The following is a 23188-nucleotide window of genomic DNA, read 5'->3' as shown; positions in this document are numbered from 1 at the left end:
ATCTTCAAATTCTAATCCAACTCCTGCTTTCTCCAAAAGTATTGATGAACTATATTAGTTCATCTTTCCATTTCCTGAACTCTTATGTCATTTACTGTTTTCCTGGATCATCTGTCATTTATAAAATACATTGATTAGAATTATTATATAATGTTGACATATAATCAACTCTCGAAATGTTAAAATCCTCTAGATTAGGAATTATGTTCTATGCTTCATTCCTGTGCTCCAAATAACAATTGGTTCACAGTAAGAATTAAGTAAATAGTTGTAAAATTACTGTATTTGAGGGCTTAAAACAAATTATTGGTGGCATAATAACTCATTTCTTACCATAAAAGGTAAGAGGTCACCTTTTTTTTCTAAAATCTTTAATGGTAAAAAACACAGCCAATACAATCACTGAAATTGAGAATAATTACAGAACTTTTCTTCTCATTAACACACACTAGTAGTATCTTAAATAATTCTACAAATCCATCAGTCACCAAACACAGATTCAGATACATTCAGTTAGTCTCACTTTATAAGACAAGGAAGTGGAAACATATTTTAAAATTATTTCTCCTATAAAAATGTCAAAATAAAACTATTTTGGTGGACCAGGAATAAATTTCTCTATATCAAAATTCAGTATCCCCTAAAATTTCAAATGAAAGACAACTTCATATAAGTTAAAGAGAACAACAAATAGAGAATGCTCATCTAGAAAACTGTTGATAAACAATGTCAAAAACAAAAAAAAATGCCAATTTTATTTTATTCTTTCCCATGGTCTCTATCTGAATCCTCTTTGAACAACTATTACATATTACACCAAGGTAAAATAAATTTAGTTCGAGCTATTTGTTTGATAAAATGAACACTTTCTTTTCTTTGAAGCCAAAATGGACTAAATATTTATGTCCCCCTCAAATTCACATGTTGAAGACCTAACAACTCCCAATGTGATGGCATCTGGGTGGTATTTGGAAGCTGATTAGTTCATAAGAGTAGAGCCCTCAGAAGTGGAATTTGTGCCCTTATTAAAGAGACCCCAGAGAGCTCCCTGGTTGCTGCTGCCATGTTAGGACTCAGTGAAAAGGTGGCAACGTAGGAACCAGACAGCATACCCTTACCAGAAACTGAATCTGCCGGTGGCTTGGTCTTGGATTTCCAACCTTCAGAACTGTGAGAAATCAGTGTCTGTTGTTTTTAAATCTATCTGCCTATGGATCTTAGTTATTAGAGTAGACTGAACAGACTGACAAAGCCACAATTTTAGTTCAGGGTCAAAATTATATACTTGTAGTATGATCTTATAATATAGCTAAAATCAAAACCAAATCTGCCTCCCCAAAATATTCAGTCACATGATATCACCTTCACATTTCAGATGCAGTGAAATCAGCAATAGTTTATTTTAATCTCTGAGTTAAAAACTCTGAGTGAAACAAATGTCTATCAGCAACACTTTCCCTGTTTAACATCCATGCTTTGAAATTAAAATAAAACTCGTTTGGAAGAAGGAAAAAAATAGAAGTCAAATCACTTTGAAATGGAATAGAGTTCTCAGGGCTGCTTTAAAATTAAGGTACTCTGCCCTGGTTGCTGTAGCTCAATGGATTGAGCGCTGGCCTGCAAAACAAAGGGTTGCTGGTTTGATTCCCAGTCAGGGCACATGCCTGGGTTGCAGGCCAGGTCCCCAGTGGGCAGCACATGAGAGGCAAGCACACATTGATGTTTCTCTTGCTCTCTTTCTCCCTCCCTTTCCCACTCTCTAAAAATAAATAAATAAAAATCTTTAAAAAGAGATTTTTTAAAAATTGAGGTATTCTTCTGTTTGGAAACTCAAAAAGCTGTTATATAAATTGGGCTTCTTTAAAGATTCATGGAAACAGCTCTTCCTTGGCCATATATGATATTGTGTAAATAATCCCCTACTCCAATTATATTAATTATAAGACAGTCAAAGAATGTTAAATAACCAGAATTCACTCATCTTTGTCAGTGAAGCAATTAAAACATGCATAAAAGGCTGTGTGGCTGTGAAAAAATTTAGACTAAGAAATATCACAAACACTTGTTTCTACAATTAGGGTTAGGGATAAGGGTGGAGTTAGATTAAGTTTGTGATTTGGGTTTGGGTTTAAAATAGGATTAGGATTGAGGTTGGGATTAGTTCAGGGTTAAGGTAAGGGCTAGTGTTAGGGTTAGGTTTGGAGTTAGGGTTAGGTTCCCCAGCAAGGTTATGATTAGAGTTATGGGTAGGGCTGAGTTCATGATTAGAATTAGGGTTAGAGTTACCTTTGAGTTAGTGTTTGGGGTAAAAAAAAAAGAAATTCAAGAAATAATTAATGCAAATTATTCAGCTTCATAGAATTTACAAAGGAAGAAATGTTTTAACATTGGGCCATATCACAAAAGGAACATGGGTTATGTGTGTGATAGTATGTATATATGCATATCTGTACATAACATACACAAGTGTATATAGTATATGTGTATGCATTAATATATATGTATACCCCATCTGGGTGTACAGATGGTTATACATATTGGTCAATTATGTAAGTTTTTCCAACTAAAATCTTCCATTATTTTGCCTCTCTAAACACTGTTGAATGGGTTGGACAGTTACGACTCATCTCATGATAAGAGAGACCACACCGATAAGAGAAAAATATGGTGTCACCCAGAAGCATATTTCTTTTCTAATGTCTCCAATTAGCAGCTTTGATGAGGCTGGATTCAAAGAATTGCATTATTTTGTAAAAGAAAATGAAGTCATATAAAAACTTACCAAACCTGTTTTTGGTAAAGATACCAAACCTATTTTTCACAAATCTGTGGGTTTAGAAGGCCCCATCAGCTGGGGTGCATCTTATACGCATTATACACAAATACGTCAGCCACACCAGGCAAGTTCTTCAGGACATTCTCATGAACACCCACAGTGGAGAAACACCACCTGAGACCAGTGGTTGGCAAACCTCAGTGAGTATAAGACTTGGTCCCAGGGCTTGGGGGAACTCAGGTTGTGAGGGTCCCATCCTTGAGCTTCTGATTTAGTAAACCCTGAGTGGGAACTTCTAGGAAGTTTCCAAGTACTGCTAATGCTTCCGCTCTGGGACTGCACTTGGAGAAGCTCTGCTACCATTTCCCTTAAACATTACATTTTTAACTGGGGCATCAGGTGAATTGGACCTCAAACTATTTAAAAGATTTACTTCCTGAGAAGGGCTCAAGATGCTGATGAAAGGGAGATCTACATGCCACAGAGAGAAGAGGGCTTGTTGGGCTACTCTCTCACAGGACAACTGCAAAGCCTGATGCATCCTACCTGTGTGGAATCCCAGCCTTGCTCCACACAGTGGTGAACTATAGAGGAGATGCTTGTTTTCTCCCAAATCTGCTTTGTATCCACTCAACCACATGGGCCCTGAGAGTTCAGTAATGGGGCTTGGCAGACCTGGCCTGCCTGTTCTTCTGGAGGTAACGAAGGTCTTCAGTGTCATTGGACAGGGTGTGCGCTCACCACTCATCACCACACGCCACACATGTCTCACTCCAGTAGGCTCTGGATGTAGAACTCCTCTACATCGTGCAGTTGAAAACTTTTGGTTTGGAATTTGCAGAACAGATAGTTACAAATCATTCTCCCAGGCTCTAAAATGAACATCATTAGCTCTCCTGTGGGTGTTTGGGTTTGAGGACCATGGTGTTTATCAGTGTAAGAACCAGAAAGTATTTGTTTTGAAAATGTGTCCCAAGTCCCTATGGAGGCGAACTTGCTACACGGAGGTAATTAACGTGGACTTAGGTGCATGTGAAAGCCATGTGACGATGAGTGTCGTTTTGCTGTAATTAAAGCTGAGGCACACTGTCTAGCAGTGGTTAGATTCTAGAATATCCTATCTTTTCAAACCTCTTCCAATTTTTTTAATAAAAAATCATATGATCATTAAACAAGGAGCTATTTATTCTTTTCACAATAGCAGAAGGCTTATGCATATGGCCAATCTAAGAGTAGTTTCCTACCATTTAAACATAAATTTAAAAACTTAGGAAAGAAATATAGCCCAGTTTGGTAATGTTTAGAATTGCCATCTGTCTTTCAGGGGACCGATTCAGTTAGATTTGCTTACTACACTGGTAATGAAAAGATTTTCTAAGCACACAGAAAATAGGGAACTATATGAAACATGTGCCACTTGGCTAGAGCTAGTTTCTGTTTGCAGAGCCGATGGCCAATAAAAGAGCAATGAACTTGCAAATAACTTTTAATTATTCTTGGCAAGTTTTGCCATGAAGTGATGATAATGATAATAGTGGAATAACTGTATTGCATTTCTATTTGCTACTAGTATTAAATAATAGAAGGAGCATATCAAACTTAAAATTAATTAGTTCAGAAGCTGACAAAGTTTTGAAATAGGTTTTTCAAAAAATAAATAAGACTAATTTTGAGTTAACAGAGCAGGGCACACTCCCTTGTTTGAAGGTACACAGGTAAATGCAGATTTCTTGGCAAGTAGTCTTTGTAATCTTGTCAAATTCTAAAAGGAGGGTTTGACCCCCAAACTAAGAGCCCCCAAATACAGCTTTCATTTACGAGATTTATACAAACTGAGGCAAACCCACCCAGGGCGTGCATGCTGCCTTTGCCCATTTGGCTTCCCTGGAAGGCCTCACTACTCCATTGGGGGGCTCCTTCCCCTAAGAAACCCATGCCCCACCTCCATATCTCCTGTAGCACCGCGTTCTAGGGGGTTACCACCAAGTAATGGAGTCGTCATGTAAAGTGACACTTACTCACTTGTTTTGTTTTTTGTTTTTGCTTTCTTTGAAAGTCTGTGTTAGGGTTACATCCAAAGAGGTCCATGCAACAACAGTAGTTAAAGGGTAGTTTTGATCTGAAATAAGTTTAAACTATTTTTATAACAGATCTTCACCATTATGTCAGAAGTTATCAAGTCTGACTGTAAGCTATTTGAGTCTTCCCCCCGCCAAACCATTTTTGCGAGTATGCAGGGATCAGTCATTGGACTGTTCTGCTCTATACTCAGGTGCTCCTTTGGAGACCCCCTTCTGCCCCATGGCTTTAAATGCCATGGAACACTTATGACTGTCTCAGTTTTATATTCACCCCACACCCTCCTTCCTACCCCCAACTTACTGACTGAGTATGTAACACCTCCACTTAGCGGTCCAAGCTTATCCTGTCCAGAGCAACACAACTGCACTTCCCCTAAATCTTCTTTTGCTAGAACCTCTCCCTTCTTGGGTGACAGTGATTGCATTCTTCTAGTCTCTCTGGCCTCACCAAATATTACTGTCATCATCGCCTCCTCTTTGTCTCAGACCCTACATTCCGTCTGTTAGCCATCCTATTGGATCTACCTTCAAAATATGACCAGAATGTGACCATTCCTCAGCATCTCTGCCGTCCCCCTCTTCATCTGAGCCTTCATCATCTCTAATGTGAACTGTTGTAAGAGCTTCTTAACTGGCTTCCCTCCTTTCATGACAACACAGCAGCCACAATGATGTGCTTAGGTCACATCATGTTCCTTCCTCTCGTGGCTTTTCATTTCCTATGAAGAAAAATCCGAAGTCCTTACAACAGCTCTCAAGCTACTGTATGTTCTGACTCTCACTTCCACTCACAGCTTACACCCTCAATTCTCGTCTGTTCACTCCGCTCTAGACTCACTGACCTCCTTCACATGCTTTGGACACGACAGCCACGGTTCTGCCTTGGAGCTTGTGCACTGCCTCTGGCTGCTCTCTACTCCTTTCCTCTGCCTGGAGTATTCTTCTCCCAGAAACCCCCATGGCTAAATTTCTGAGCTCCTTAAAGTTTTGCTTAAATCTCATTTTCTTAATAAGTTCTAACCAGAATAGACTTACTCTATCCTCTTACTTTTATCTATGTTTTTTTCAATTTTACTCATAATCTTCTAATAAACTCAATCTAATCACTATTATTTTCTGTGTCCATTATTTTTTGCTGTTCTATTCCTTCTAAAATGTTTCCCCATGAGGGCAGGGATGTTAGTTTCTTTTGTTTATTGACATACCACAAGTCACTGGAACAGTACCTGACACAAAGTAGGTGTTCAATAAACCTTTGTTAAATTGGATTATCCTGGCATCTCAAGTCATATGTACTTTGACAGCCAAAATTACATAACTTCAATCTAGAGTGACAACTACAGCATTTTGTCCCAGTCAACATTATAATATAGCTGTAAACGAGTGAATAAACTCAATAGCAGAAGACCAGGCTACATATAACGTAATATAATCTGTAATGGGAATTAGCTCATAAGAAAGTCGGATAATGTCTGACTGTGGAATATCATCCAGTTGCCTCCTACCAGGTTTGTCATCTTTGTTCCAGACTATTCTAAAGCCAGCAGCCACAGGGATACTATGAAATAGCAAGTCATGTAATGTTACTTATGCAAAGTAAACGTTTAAGTCCTTCAAATGGCCAACAAAGTCTCAGAAGATTTGGCTTCCCACTATGTTTTGATCTCATCTTCCTCTCTCTCTGGCTCACTCCCCTCCCCACATGCTCGTCTATTGTCTATTCGTTGTAGCTCAAACACAGCAAGTAAGCTTCCACCTCCGGGACTTTGCTATTGGTTCTGCCCGGGGCATCCTTCCTCAGATAATTTTATGGCTTGTACCCTACTTCCTGCAGATCTTCACTGCAATCTCATCTTCTCAGTGGGCACCTCCCTGGTCACACTTTTTAAAGTAATCTTGTCAGATCCTCCACATTCATTTGCTGCTTTAGTATAGTATCTTTATCTTGTTGTCTTATTTAACAACCAGTATATGTTAGCTCATTATCTTATTATTTGTCTTTTACCACACTCTCCCAAACTGTAAGCCAATAAAGGCAGTTTTTTTTGTGTGGTGGCCCCTACTGTATCCCAGCATCTAGAACAGTATCTGGTAAAATTACACACACAATAGTTTTTGATGAATGAATAACTGAACATGTAGATATATACAATATGAGCACAATTCCCATGTGATTTTTTAAAGTGTCATTTTAACTGCTACCAAGCACTTCTTGAGATTTGAGTGGTGTGGGTCCTCAGACTATGGAACCATAATAGAATAATTGTCTTTTTTTTTTATTTCTAAGCTTAGCCCTTCAAGTTGCCAAGTGAATCCATATTATAAATCATTTATACTGTCCCATCTCTCTGGAGGCAGTTCACAAATTTACAGATGTCTGCAATAGTGGAGACTGGTGAGACCTCAGTGATGGGCCATGACACGTTATAGACGATGGGTAAATAATAGGTTTAAAGTCCATTAGCAAGTCATTCCAGCACTGACAATAGAACTAAGGTATCCCCACCAGTGAAATGAGCTTTCTCTAAGTTCTTCCTTGAATCTGTTATCCCACAATGAGAAAACCCAGAAAATATACTGGGTAGCAGATTTCTCTAATGCATACAGCTCTATGTGGGAAAAGAAAACGGGGCCCGAATGTAAGGTTATGTTTCTTAACTTGTGAGGAGTTCACTCCTGTATTTCTGGGTAAATGATTAATTAGTTTGAGAAATAGCTAAATTAAACAATTTTTTAAAAGATTTTATTTATTTATTTTCAGAGAGAGAGGAAGAAAAGGAGAAAGAGAGGGAGAGAAACCTCAATGTGTGGTTGCCTGTCACGTACCCCCCCACTGAGGGCCTGGCCCACAACCCAGGCATGTGCCCTGACTGGGAATCGAACCAGCAACACTTTGGTTCACAGGCCAGCACTCAGTCCACTAAGCCACACCAACCAGGGCTAAACAAATATGTTTAAAATCTAATTAATCAGACTAACCATAGCTAATCAGAATAGTAATTAATTCAACCTAATAATTTTATTCATTAGACAAGGAAACTAATCCATATTTCATCAGCAAATCATAAGGATGGCTGAAATAAAAACTAATATCATCATACTTAGACAATTTTATTTTTCTTCAAACTTTCCATAGTGAACTTTGTAAATGATCAAATAATTGTTTAATTCAGAAATTACTAATTAAAAATGGTTATACATTTATATTTCTCACATATCTCCCTCTCTTGAGGAACCTTCTCACAAAATACTATAGTACCAACTGAAGGAACTGGCTACCAAGAAGCTCCAAGCTAAGGGGACTTCATTTCCAAGATAGACACACAGAAACACTAGATTTTCAACATTTACATTAAGTGATTATAAATTCTGTGAGATGAGTTTTTAATGCAATGTGATTTCAGAAATAGGTCGTCCATCAGCAGAAGTCCCATTAAAACTAGCAGTTTCACATCCCAGTTATCGGTGACAACTGGGATGACCGAAAGTGTGTTTAAGTAAGAGAAAGAAAAATCTCACTAACAGAAAGATGCCCTTACTAATGAAGTTGGAAACATTAAAGCCTTTAAACCCACAATACCAATTAGACCATATTAGCTGAAACTATTATTCCTCATATTTCTTTGAATGGTTCCTACTATGGTATTTGCCATCTCTTTCTGAGACTGGATTATAATTTCTCTTGGTGACTTGTAGTTAAGAGGGACAACAAAAATGTTGGGTGACAATCAGAATCTAATGAGATGTCAATTGCCTGGAACCATGGAACAAATATTTAAAGATTATGCTTAACTGGAGTCAGTATAATATATTATGTTTGTTCCAACAACGATTTCAAAAATACAGCATGAAAGAGACCTAGCTGTGTAATTGAAAAAGATCTCACAGTTGTGTTTGGTTGTAAATAGAATATAAACTTGAGAGTGATGTGGCTGCTAAGACATAAATGGTATATATTCAAGCTACTTCAGTTACAGAGAGCAGGATAAATGAATTATTTATACAATTTTATTATACAAGAGCTGGGATACAGGATAGACTACACAATTTTTGAGGCCTGGTGCAAAATGGAAATGCAGGGGTCCTTGTTCAAAACCTATTACAAATTTCAAGTCAGTGACTAATCAGGGGGCCTTTTTAAGGACGTGAGAATCCTACATCATTGCAGAGGTCACATGGCCATGAAAACAGACCTACTCTGACCTGTGTTAAGTCTAAGTACTCACTCCATTCTCCAAAAATTCATAGAAGAGCAGAGAGCATGTACAGATTTTAAATCAAGTCACATAAAGACTGAAGGAACTAGGGATCTTTTCTAGACCAGAAATGGCTAAAATGGGAGAGCCTGCCATTGCCTAGAAGGGTTGAAGAGCAAATACATGAAGTAGGAATTAGGTGTATTCTCCATGACCCCAAGTATAAAATTAATACCAATGAGTAAAGTATACTTTCATTTAATATGGGTATCTTTGTTGTAAACAAGTGTATTCAAAAAAGTATGGCAACCCAGGCAAGTACTGATTTTGTGGCCACTAGCGGTATTCAAATATACTTTGGGTTACTAGTTAGGCAAGGACCTAGGAAAGTTTCGTAGGAATTCTCTAGGGATATATTCCCCAAATGCAAACTCATTAATTAATGCTAAGCATGATATACCAAAATCGCCTGAAGTATACTGAAATGCTATTTTTTGCCTTTCTATTCAAAGATGAAGCTCAAGAATTTATAGTTATTACAAGTACTCATTAAAGGATTCTGGTCATAAATATGGGCTAGGAATCTTTGATCTAAAAGGAATTTAAATAGCAAAAGATTTTGAGATAGATGAACTTAAAGGACCTGCATAAGCTTAACAGGTCTTTTCAGCCTGAGTTGGAGTATCTCCTCCCTTTAATTCCTGGGTGACCACAGATATCTATGGGAATATCCATGTACAGATTAGCTCACTTAGGTTGCCATTCAAATAAATGATTAATTAAAAGGTGAAATTCATTATATTATAGAATTGGCCCATTTTCAAAGATGAAAGCACACTGCCCAACAGTCATTATTTTTAAATAGATAGACGCAATAGACTGTTTTTGAAGAAATTCTTTCAAAGGGAGAAGACTTAACCCATCAAAACAGTGTATAGAGAGGTAGACAGATTCCATAAATAGATAGATAGATGATAGATAGATAGATAGATAGATAGATAGATAGATAGATAGATGATAGATAGATAGATAGATAGATGATAGATAGATAGATGATAGATAGATAGATGATAGATAGATAGATAGATGATAGATAGATAGATAGATAGATAGATAGATAGATGATAGATAGATAGATAGATAGAAAGAAATATAACACAAATTCTAAATGTTTGCTTCCCACTTACCTAAGAGAAGACCCCAAACTGTTCCAACCTATGGCTAGTCCCTAAGATAAAATTATATAAATTATATGCTTTTTCACAATGAATGGCTCTTTATAAGACTGGTATTTTCTGACTTAAAACTTTGGTATATTTTGTGGAGTCATCTTTGATTTGTACACAGAAAATCCTCACTATTCTGTTTCACATTTCTTAGATATGCAAGGTTAAGCATTTTCTACAAAACTAGAATGGAAATTTTGTCTTGTAGCTTGGTTTTCTACTTTTCTGACTTTTCTTTGTATATTACTAGTATGGAGGACACTGATATCAAAGACAGAAAAGATAAATTTTACGACTGAAATCACTTGCAGTGGTAAGTATAAGAATCATCTAGCAGCAAAAAAAAAAAAAAAAAAAAGGTAAAATTTCTCATTGGGAGAAGAGTAGACCAGTGTAAGCGTGCAGACACCTAGTCCTATCCCCTTGCACTTACTTCTCTTAAAACAGCTTCCTGACACCATTCCCACATGATAAATGGCATTGGAGTCCTTCTGGCAGAAAAACAGATGGTCCATGCCAAACTGAATGGGAAAAATATTGTTTGCTATTGTACTGTACAACTGAATACAAATCATCTACAAACTTGTGGTAACATTTTTGAAATGGTTGCTTAAAATAGTACCTTCAGTAAAATGGTTTGAGTATAAACCAGGAAAAAAACAGGGCTACATCAACACATTTTATTATTCAAGTGCTTTTTAAAATAAAAAGTAAAATTCAAGGACAGTTTGTAGAAGAGTTGGGAGACTTACTTGAAACTTTTGTATACATTGTGGCTTTTCTGTAACAATATTATCTCTTTTTTTTAGTAGAGGAAACTTTATGTATTATAATTCATCACAGCTTTCTCAATATTTTGGCTTCTGGGCTTGCATTTTTTTAACAATCATATGACAAATTAGAAGAATATGAGCATGGTGCCACTTTTGTCCGAGATATGCAAGGACATTCTAGAAAGTAACACTGACTTTTACTCATAGTTGTGTGGAGTTACAGGAGAATTTATTCAAAATTCTCATTAAGCATAAGTTGACTTAAAAACAAACCAAAAGAAATAGGAGCGTATTTCCCGTGGGTCTGGAATTTAGTTGTTGAAACTTCACCACAAATGTTAGGAGTAAAGATGCTTCTCTGGAGTATTGTACTGTTTGCACCTATGTTGTCACTAACTTTTAAAGGGGAAGCACAAATAATTCTCATTACACATTATATACCGCAAACTATAATTATGCATTAGAATGTACAAGTTATATATGATAACTTTATAAAATCAATGGGATAATAAAAAAGGTAAACAAGTGGGAAGCTATTCCTCTCAGGTTCTACATGTCAGACAGCATTTTGTGTAAAATATAAAATTTAAGAGGAATTTGAATTGTTTAATTTTATTATTAATAAGAACAATAATATAGCAGCTTTCCTTTAGCAGATACTGAGTTCTTATATGCACATTACAAGTTTATCTTTATAAGAACCTTATTAGGTAGGTGGAGTCATGTCCATTTTAAGAAGGACAAAGCCAGAAGGTAGAGTATAAGTTGACCAATATCTCCCAGCTGGACAGTTGTGACCCTGGACAGTCTGAATCCATTCTTATGACTGCATCACAGGGACTTTCCAAATACAGTAATTAATCCTTTGAATCTTTTAATAAAAATGTACCATAATAAATTGCTTATTTAAATATCTTAACTCAAAATAAATATCTACCTAAGTGGTAAACATTGAAACAGAGCTTCAAGTTGAATTTCCTTTTTCTAGCTCTCTATCTTGCCTGTCTTCAGTTTGAAGAGTTAGATCTCAGGATAACAGAAGGGAGTAGGCATTGGTCTTAAAGACAGAACACTGAGGAATGGTTTAGTAACCAAATGGCTGGGTACCATCAACAGGTCCTAATTTTTGAGTCCTCCATCGCTCATTGCTGAGATGGATTTATCATCTGGGATGGAGGGTTTATCATCTCTAAAACAGCAGCAACTATAAAAGACTAGGCTTTGAGTTTGACTTCTTGCATCTTTTAATGCTCAAGCATTAGAAAAAAATTTAATTTCTTTTTTTCAAGACTTAGGGTTTGAAGTACAATCAGACACAAGAAACTACCTATGAATACAGATTTAAAGCAATCAAAAGAGCATTTCTTCCCACCAACGGGTCCAACCAGCATCCCATGATATATGGCTGGAGTCTGGAGTTTAGATAGACAGCTCTTCCAAGACATTTCTCATGAATGGGCAGGACAAATAGACCACTTATAAATCTGTCATCACCCACATGATATAAGGGGAATAAAACCACAAAACTTTCTACTTCTTTTAGAGTCTATTGGAACTAAAGTTGAGAAAGTACTTTGCCGTTTTCCTTTTTATTGAAAAACTAGTGTATTTTTCATCTAGATGAGGAAGTGACCCACTTTTTGGAGTGTCAAAATCTTCTTGAAAATAAATAAAGTCAGCCAAAGAGATCCATTTAGGTGGAAAGACACCACCAGCTAGAGAGGTACAATTTACAGTTTTGAAAGAATACTCTCACTACTTCTTCTCACCTCCATTCTCAGTCTTAGCAAGAACAGCTACTTATTCCATTTGGTTCCAAGCTTCTCACTCATTTCCCAGGTAACACAGGTTGCACAAATAACCTACAGACATTACTCTTTTCACAGTACTACATTCCAATTTCTTTGTCATGCATGCCACTCCCCGTGTGCTTTTATCCTTCTCATTCCGATGTCCTCCCTGTGCAGGACACCACCATTAAAGGATTTAGTGCTCTCTCCGCCATTGGGCTCATTCTCAGTAAACAGGGGCATTATGTATGAAAATCTTGCAGTAATGAAGTATAATCAAAACCACAATTCTGATGCTGGAATATTCTGGTTAACACAATTAAAACTTCTTTTCATTTTATTCTTGTCTAATAAAGTTGTGAAATGTCTGAGTCTACTTATCACATCTTAGTAAGGAAAATAAAAGGTAGCCTCAAGATATAATATTTCTTTCACTTTCAAAGGATGCTGTAACCCTAGAAAACCTTTGCTTTTCAAAGATAACAACCCAGAAATGGAAGGAAATTGGGACAAACATGTCTCATTACAGGCCACACAATAAATTCATTGCTTAACAATATATTTGTACTTAATATAGTATCTCTTTTCAATGCATGTAGCCGGAAGCCCTAAGAGTAAAGACTATTATATTCACTTACAAATTCACCCAGAATTTAGGAGAATCCATAGGTTTTCAATAAACATTGATTCAACATAATTAAAAACAAAAGGATTACAGGTTCTAGTTATTTGATTCAGTTTTTCCTCTTTTGACTTATTTTCGTGGGAAAAATAATCACCTCTTAAATATCTCAACAATATTCATGTAATAGCTTATCAGGGGTGTCAAACTCATTTTCACCGGAGGCCATATCAGCCTGGAAGTTGCCTGCAAAGGGCTGAAATAATTTTAGGAGTGTAAAAATGTAACTACTCCTTAACAGTTAAAGAGTTGGAATTACATTTGGCCCTTTGACGGCAACCAGGAGGCTGATGTGGCCCCTGGTGAAAATGAGTTTGACACCCCTGACCCTAGATGGTTTATTCATGCTAGAACAAATCCTATTCTTAGTCAAACATCCATAAACATGTTATCTTAGGCAAACTCTTTGTGGCCGAATTCCTTAAACAAAGCAACTAAAGAACTGCCCCTGATCGCCAACACCCATTTCACAGCTTTAGTACTAAAGGCCAGCATTTTTATTTAGAGAAAAGCCCCATGTGGTTGAAATGCCCAAGGATTTCACAAAAATTGGTGGATTCCAAATACGCCCCAGGCTCTACGCTAGGCTATGTCTGACAGTCCTGAAAGAAGCTTCCATGTGAACGGGGTCCCCCAATGCTTTCCTTCCTGTTTGTTCAGGGGAACGAAGCAGGGTTGGAATCTGGGGGGACTTATTATTTTAATGTATTTCTGGTGCGCTAGCTTACTTAGGTTCTCCAGGGGAAAAGAAGCAAAAGTAAGAAAAAGGCCTCCCGGCTCAGCTGTCCGTTTAGTCTGAACTATAAATAGGCTTCTTGGCTGGAGTCTGGACTTAGGTGGATGATTTAGGTCAAAAGCTGGATGGAGACCTTTGGAATGAGCTGGAGATGGCAGGGCATGGGGTTGATAATTGGATAGTTTGCACATTTTATACCTTGTCTACACTTATCACAGCATGGAGAGGGGCCAATGCATCTCAGAGGTGTCGTCTTTTGGATGAGCCTGAACAGATAGGGCTTACCCATTTTTGGCCATAGTTTTACAAAAGCAGCTGAGATTTAGCCTTGTGTTTTCCTGAGATACTAACACAGATTAATGGCTTCTATGAGTATGCTTATTTATCCTGAGTCACCTGAAGAGTTTGAGCTAAACTATGTAGTGCAGTGGACATACTGGAGGGATGCATTTCAAATGGAAACAAAGAGATTCCAAAGCTCAGTTTTCAACTTAAAAATAATAGACTGTTTTTGTGCTGGAAAGAACAGCAATAGGAAGTCTCTGATGCCCAAAGTCGTGGTGTCATTTATAAACTCTGTGTTTATGACTTCATGTACTTCTTACTCAAATCCGTGACTGCTTAAAAAATTAATTAAATGACCTAATATTTGAGCACCTAGTTTATGCTGGGTACTGTTCTAGACACTGGGGCTACAACAGTCCCCGACACCAGAGACCAAGGGTAATACAATACAGTGCTTTGCTCTGATATTGCAGTGTAAAGAAAGGCAACAGACAAGCAAAACAGTTCATAAGTAAATGTACATTTAGAGCCATTCCAATAGAGAAGGAGGAACCAAGAGAGTCAAAGTTTTCTGAGAAGTTAAAAAAAAAGGGGGGGACAGAGATTGACCTTTGGACTTAACAGGATGCAGAGAATTGATGACATGCAGGAGACTGGTCTCAGCGGACGGATGGGAGAACAGCCTTGCTGAAGGGGGTCAATGTCAGAATAAGTGATTAAGAAGGGAGACAATGAGAGAATGAAGAAAACCCTTTCAAAAAAGTTTCCTATTAATAAAAGCATAGATATGGATTATACCTAGAGAGATATGCTGTTAAAAGATTTTATTTTATTTTATTTTTTTGGTGCACCGTACCCAGAAGTACTACAACACCAGGTCAATGCGCAGAGTGTTCCAATCAGGCTCCTATTCCATCTCCCAGCTCCAAACATCCATTTAATATAATGTCTTCAGATAGAGGATGTATCAGATATTAAACTGATAAGAACAGATACTACACTTGATCTTAGCTGAAAGGCCGAGAAGCAATAAAGATTTTTTTTTTTAATGGAAAGCTATTCCATGTTTTTTGGCAAGTGAGAGTGATGCACTATGGAGGGGGCAAAAAAAAAACAACCCCAAAACGGAATTATCTTCTGGAGGGCAGGTCCTTTGTAGTACAGAATCCCCCCACTAGGTGAGTGTTCTAGGAACCCATCTGTATCAGTGTACCCGCTGGCGCTGCTGTGAGGGGCTGCACTCAGCTTCAGTGAATTTTTGGAAGACTCTTTCGACGCATTTGCCCATTTCATGATGGGTGAGTTATGCACGCACCTGTTCACACAGCACTGAGTGTTCAGCAGTTTGGACCAAAAACAGCCTGACCCCAGAGGCACTACATTCCCTATACACCTGATCTTACCCCAAGCAACTTTTGTTTGTTTGTTACCTGGATGAAAAAAGTCTTCAAAGGGAAATGTTTTGTTGATGTAGAAGAGGTGAAACAAAAAATGGCAGAAGTACCAAAAGGCATTAAAATCAATGAATTCAAAAACTGTTTTGAACAGTGGAAAAAAATGTCTCAATGGGTATATTGCATCAAATGGACAGTACTTTGAAGGTGACTTAAGTTTTAACATGTAAGAATAAATACACAATTTTTAATAAATAAATTCTGGATTTTGGGAGAGGACCCCCCCTTGTATGGTGAACTAAATGATACAGGAGGGAGAGGGAGGGGATGCACCTTGGTGGGTGAGTGGGGAAGGAGAGCAGAGCATATATGGAGGGGTTGGTTAAACAGAAGCACAGAGGGGTCACCCAGGTAACAAGAATATCAGGTAACAAGTGGGATGATGCAGGAAATGTTTTGCCCAATAAACACAGTCACTCCCACATTGGCAATATAATATGAAAGTTCACAAGTTAATCTCTTAAAAAGGAAAATCAGGTTTACTCAGAACCATAGCAGAAAGAACAATGTAACTCATTACTAACTGGCAGCTGGATTATAAGAGAGTAAGAAACAGGTCTTCTACCTTTCTCCAAAATAAAGTGGTACACGGTCACTTTAGGTTGCCTGCATCATTGATGGGGTCACGTTCAAGCTTGTTTAGATGCATGAGCCCAGGAGTCATTACGCTCTTCGCAGACATCAGGAGATACAAATACAATAAACTTAAAATAATCTGATATAATTTTAGGCTAAATTGTGCATTATCTTATATTTGATTCTAATTTAGACAAGAAATCACAGAGACCAAAACTTTAAGAAAAAAAATGTGCCACCAATTTGAAAATTGAAAACAATAATATCAATTAACATATTTTCCCCCAAGAACTTGAAAAATGAAAACTGCTGGGGTTTATCGGGGGAAACGTATTTTAGGATCCAAAGAGGCACAATGATTTCTTTTTGGCTCCATTCTTATCATTTTTGTTTCTTTGCTTAGATTTTGGTACTAATTCAGTGACTCTGCTCTTACAAATGTTCAATTTAAAATACAGAGCACTGGATTAATTTAGGGGCTACGTACCTGTAAGATATTTCTTTTTTAATTTTCAAAAAATTAATCTTTATTGTATTTTTCCCATTACCATTTCGTCCCCTTATACTCTCCTCCCCCCAGCAATCGCCACACAGCTGATCTTTCTGTATGATGATTGTGCACATCTATGATATAAGGGTTATATCACCTATCTGTTTTGTAACCCCTACCATATTGCTACGCTTCTCTTCTTGACATGGTAGGTGTAACTCACAAGCCTCTAATTTTCTGCATGTTACATCTTGCACTAACATGAAGAAGTGAATGATGCAAATTCTAGATGTAAATGATACAATGATTCGAATCTTTACTCATCCTTTCATGTCTGTTCTCAAGACAACCACAGCTATGGAGGTGACGATTCTTTATTACACTAGTTTGCTTTGGCATCCATTGCCTTTTAATGTCACCTGCGATGTGTATGTCCTGGCGTGTTGTGCCCTGAATGGTCTGACAGCCAGGGATGTGGTGACTACACAAAGAATGGGAATATATAACTAGTTTATTGTAAGATGCCTGAACAATAGAATCTCAGGTGCTAGCTAAATAAAATACAGGGTAGGTATTGGTGTAATGATAATGATCTTTCCCTTCCACCTACTGTAGGTTCCTTATCTCACTCAGTTTTACATCTTTTTAGAATCTCACAGCAGCCATTCACGTCCATAAACTGAATAAACACCACAAAATTATGAGTGTACAAGTCAACCGTTTTATGCATGATTGTTGTCGTCAGAAGGCTGCCTAGTGGATACATACACTTCCCATTCTTTCTTTTTCTTTTTTCCCATTACTTTAACTAAGATCCTAATTACCCCATTACCTCCAGCAACATAAAACTGGACTGAGCCTTGAAGGTATCATCACCAGCTCTCGGAAATGACACATAGCAGCATTTCATACTTGTGCGTGACATTTAAAAACCATCAAGAGCATAGCAACCCATGGTCTTATCATGGTCTGCAAAGCATGTCACAAAGTAGCTTTAATCTGATGATCTTCTTCCTACTCTCTGCGGGTACCCTATTCTCTACTCCACCCCTTTTAGGGATAAACAGGTTGAAATCTTCCAGGTGAAATTTATGATGGTAATTCAGGAAGCTTCAGTTATTCTGTCAGATTTACTGAGCTGCCGTCACCAGCACTGTTTTCAGGAGAGCCTCCACTGGCGAGAACTAGTTTCCTGGCTTGGGCTTCAAGGCAATAAAGATTTTATTCATTCGTTCCACACATTCGTTCTAAGCATCTACTACCTGCCATAATGCTTGCTTTCCAATGGGCTTAGTTGCTCATAGCTGAAACATGAGTACTTGTGACTCCAGTCCTCAAGGAACCTCTAGTGCAGACAAAAACAAGCAGCTATTACACAACCGGAAGAAGCCTGAACGGTTTAAAGCACGAGGACAAAAAGCATAGACGGCCAAGTCCTCCCCGGCGGTGTGAAAGGAGGCTTCGCCGAAGTAGTGCTGTTTTAAAAGGGCTTCGAATAATAAGATTGTTTTTCAGGGTTCCCAGAGTTTCCCAGCAGCTGGAATGACTTGAACAAGGCACCAAATGATAAAACTACATAGTATATTTTAGGAAGATAAAGTAATACATTCTAGTCAGATTTTTATAAAACACACACAGGCATAGAAAGAAAAATATCTGACTCTCAAAAATATGAGCAAGGTCAGCTAACCGGAAAATCAAGAACCAGGTTCAACAGAATAAAAACATCATTAAACAGAGTTGATGTGGCCATGCTAATTGTTTGAAAGAATATTGTTTTAAAAGCCTTTTCCATAAATTGCATCTATTGCAGGATAAGTTATTAAATATTCTTTTGATTAGAGACTTCCCAAATCAAATATATATAATGAAATATATGTGAGGATGTGTATATGTGTACATGTGTTTGCATATATATATATAAAGAGAGAGAGACAGAGACAGAGAGTCAGAGAGACTTAAAAAATCTGTAAACTATTTACAAACATTCCAATCATCAAATAATTTTGGGATTGTTTCATACAGATGAATACTAAAGCTTTGGAAAAGTGAAAATTACTAATAATTGAATATCACAGTCATTAAAATTATGTTCACAAAGAATTTATGGGTACCTATAAAGTGTTTATTATTAATTCTAAAAATGACAAGTAGAACTAACCAAAATCAATGTAGTATAAATGCAGTTATTATAAAAATAAAGAAATACTCAGAACATAAATCAAGAGATACATTAATAAAAAAAGACTGGCTGCTCAGACATAGTAAATAATTTATATTACTATTTTGTATTCTAATGATATTATATATAATACATATGGTTTTCTAATATAAACATTTATTTTTAACAATTAATATCATCCTAAGAGATAATTGTAAAAGTATAGTATTTGGACCCAGGGAAGTAAGGGTCCAATGTGATGCAACGTCTGAATTCCAGTTTTAGCTATTCCGCTCAGGGTAGATAAACTGGAGAATTCAGGAAGTAACGATTGGGACTGAATGGGTGCTCCACTGGCCATGGAACCCACAAACTGTGTGTGTGGGGAACCCGCACACTTTGAGTTACCAGCCTCACATTCCCCATCTGTAAAATGGGAGTAGTAACACCCACCGGTGTGATCAAATATGCAAACTCCATAAAACACTCAGTTGCCTTGAAGGAAATACAGCAGAAGTTCAAGAAATGCTAGCTTTAAACAGGAAAACAAACAAAAGTTCAGAGGCTACAAATGGAAGTCTGAGCTCAGTACTCAGAGGAATTCTGCAACATTGGGCACTCCATCATCTTGAAAGGGCTTCTTTGGGAAGCGGGAAGTTACTCTCTTGCTGGGAATGTTCACTCTGAGCCTGGATGACCTGCCAGAGCCGCTGAGTGGAATTATTTTCACTGAGTGGAGAGTTAGGCTGTGCTGTGCCTAAAGTCCCTTTATTTCTAAGATCCTTTAGTTCAGTGCTTTTAAACAAAAACTCATACAAATGTAGCAATATTTTCCCCCCAGAAGAATGACTAGTTTGGGGACTTATGACTTGCCATTGATCCTTCTTGTTTCCTTTACAGCTGTGTGATTGCGCACAAGTAAGTTACTGATTCTCACTGTGCCTCAGTTTCCTCACCTATCAAATGGGTTTAATGATAGTATCTACCCAACAGTGTTGTACATCATTTCTATGAATATACGGATGTGCTCAGGAAATACCTGGCACAACACAAGGACTCCGTAACTATCAGTTACCATCATCATCATCATCATCATCATCATCATTCATTATTCACTAATTGGTTAGTTTATTCCCCCCTTTTTGCTATAGGTACTCTAATCAAGTGGTTCTCTCGTAAATTTGCAAACACTGGTGGCACATGGATAGCTCTGTATTTCAGAAGCTAAAAGTTTCTAAGGCAAATCCAGCTGAAATTGGAAATATCTGTTCCAAGATACTTACATTGTCTTCAAATATTCTTGGAGACATAATTATCTAATAATAAAATATTTTATTACTTTTACTTTTCTCTTTACCTTGTGCCTTACATACAATAAGTAATTAGGAAGAGTAAAACATAATCATTTAATTTTCTAAGCATGAAAATTACTGTATTAGTCAGGCCAGGCTGCTATAACAAAATATCATGGGCTGAATGACTTAGAAATTTACTTTCTCACAGTTCTGGAGGCTTGGTAGTCCAAGGTCAGTTGCCAGCTGACTCAGTATCTGGTGAGAGCTCTCTTCCTGGCTTGCAGATGGCTCTCTTCTCATTGTGTCCTCTCATAAAGGAGAGAGACACAGCCCTGGGGTCTCTTCCTCTTCTTACAAGGGCGCCAGCTCTATTGGAGGGAACCCACCCTTATGACTGTACGAATCATCACAACCTCTTTACAGGCCTTACCTCAAATACAGTGAAATTAGAAGTCAGGGCTTCAGCATATGAACTGGGTTGGGCAGGGGGCACAATTCAGTCTATAGCAATTATCCATCTTTCCAGTCAATCTTAGCCAAATGCTCACCAGTCCTACATTTCATTATAATCATTAAGCCTGGATTTGATTGGATTTGGATGTCACTCTCTCACCACAGTCATTCATCTTCCTTGGCCCACAGAAGATACCCCTATGTGATGTCCCTGACTGAAACCATATTTTTTCTAGTTGCCTAGTCTTACGATTTTGAAATTATCTTTGACCCATCTCCTTTATCATCCATTTCCAATGAGTCACCACATTTTACCGACTCATCCTTTAAAGTGACTGTCAGCAATATCCCTTTGTTTTCATTAACCCCATTGCCACCTCATTCCGGGGCCTTAATCACTTGATGGATCGCTGTAATAGCATCCTAACCTATCTTCCTGCCTGTGTACTCCTCCCTCCAGAGGATCAGGCACAGTCAATTACTCCTTCTAATACAACCCTCTCTTCGTTCTATTACTTGCTGAAAAGTCTACATTTCCCACTACCCCTCGTATTGAGTCTAAGAAAGTCTCCTTGGTATTCTAAAGCCTTGCACTCTAATCAGTTTATATTTTCAACTACTTTTCAAGACAAATCTATAAACTATCAAAGTTGAAAGAATGGTATTAGAAATCTAGAACAAATACTCAAGAATGTATTCTTAACCTATTATGATTCACTGATCTTTATTCTCTACACTGATATTTTCTTCTATGCAGCACCTTCCCAGCAAGACCGCATTTGTCATGGTGTCATTCACAGCAGGTCATCGCGTCTAGTCCAGCAATGTGTGATGCAAGGGTCAAGAGAGCACAAGAGGGACCCTGAGGCTCCCTCTGGGTTCCAGAGAAAATGAGGAGGCTGGGACCAGAGACCCCATTCTCTCAGCGGAGAGGCTACATCCAAGTTCAGCTACCTGTGGTTTCCTCTCCACAATAGAGGGGATGGCAATTTCCCACAAGTCACAGGATCCTCAAGAGCTGGGCTTCTAGTACCCCCCCAAATTCTATATACATGCCCAATGCCAATCCAGAGTGGCTGGCACCATCTGTTTATCCCTTCACTGATAAGGTTGCCCTTGGACTTGCCTCACAGGGCCAGGAGAGGCGTGGCAGGCAGGGCCCTGCACTGAAATACAGACCTGTGATGCCTTTGCTGAGGCACACCTCCAGGACAATGAAAGAATGAATACCCCATTTATATGAGGGTTATTCTGAGAAACAGAGAATATGTATTCATTACAAGGAATTGTCTTATATAAGTATGGAGCCTAAGAAGTACCGAGATCTGGAGACTTGGGAGAGCTGACGTGTCCAAAAGCCAGCAGACTTGAGGCCTAAGAAGAGACCCATTTCAGTCTGAGCCTGAAGACCAGAAGAAAAAACAAAAACAAAAATACAATGTCCCTGCAAATAAGCAGAGTTTCCTTTTACTCAATCTTTTGTTCTGTCCAGGTCTCCAAGATCAGCTAGGCACATCGACATTAGGCAGGGTGATATATTTTACTCACTCTACTAATTCCAATGTTAATCTCATTCTGAAACGTCACAGACACACCAGAGTAGCGTTTGGCTCAAGAGCTGGGCACCCCAGGGCCCAGGGCAGTTGACACACAAAATTAACCATCACCCCACCTTTTCTTCCTTCTGCTGTGGAGTCTCTTCTAATCTCTGGTCTGTGGCCATTGGTGCCTTGAGTGGAACCCAGCGTGCACAGAGGATGGGTAGGAGGGCTCAGCTCACATACACATTCTTCCCTGTTAACCATCACCCTCCTGCTCTTCATTTACCCTAATATGTACACTGAGGTGATTTTACAGAAGGTATTGGCCTGCTTCTTTTTGGAATTTTTCAATAATTGTTCCATGATTTCTTAAGAAAAGCAGTGTTAATTTATTTCTTAAATACATAACAAACACTCTCACAAAATTAGTAAGATTCTTTATACTACCTATGCTGAAAACCTACTGCTACCTCTAACTCAGTATCCATATTCAGTCTTCTTGTTCTGCCAGAAATCTTTTTTGAGTCTAGGTCTCAAGTAGGGTCTCCATGACATCTCTTTGGTTTGGCTGTAAATATTAAATATCAGCTAGAATTTGCTTCACAGAAAACCATTACTTTTAAGTAAGACATACTGGAAAAATTCTCACTGTGCATTATTAACATTATCTCTA

The 23188-nt window shown here is 37.9% G+C and overlaps 1 protein-coding gene and 1 non-coding gene across 3 annotated transcripts in view; both read right to left on the bottom strand.

Annotated features, from left to right (window-relative positions):
* DCC (DCC netrin 1 receptor) overlaps positions 1 to 23188 on the bottom strand; it is a 995961-nt gene that overhangs the window by 568100 nt on the left and 404673 nt on the right. The window lies entirely within an intron of this gene.
* LOC112323049 (U2 spliceosomal RNA) lies at positions 15386 to 15576 on the bottom strand. Its single transcript, XR_002976690.1, has one exon. It is a non-coding gene; the product is annotated as a U2 spliceosomal RNA (small nuclear RNA).

Source organism: Desmodus rotundus, chromosome 10 (genome assembly GCF_022682495.2).
Source record: "Desmodus rotundus isolate HL8 chromosome 10, HLdesRot8A.1, whole genome shotgun sequence".
Lineage (NCBI taxonomy): Eukaryota > Metazoa > Chordata > Mammalia > Chiroptera > Phyllostomidae > Desmodus > Desmodus rotundus.
This window is presented reverse-complemented; position numbering and strand designations above follow the sequence as displayed.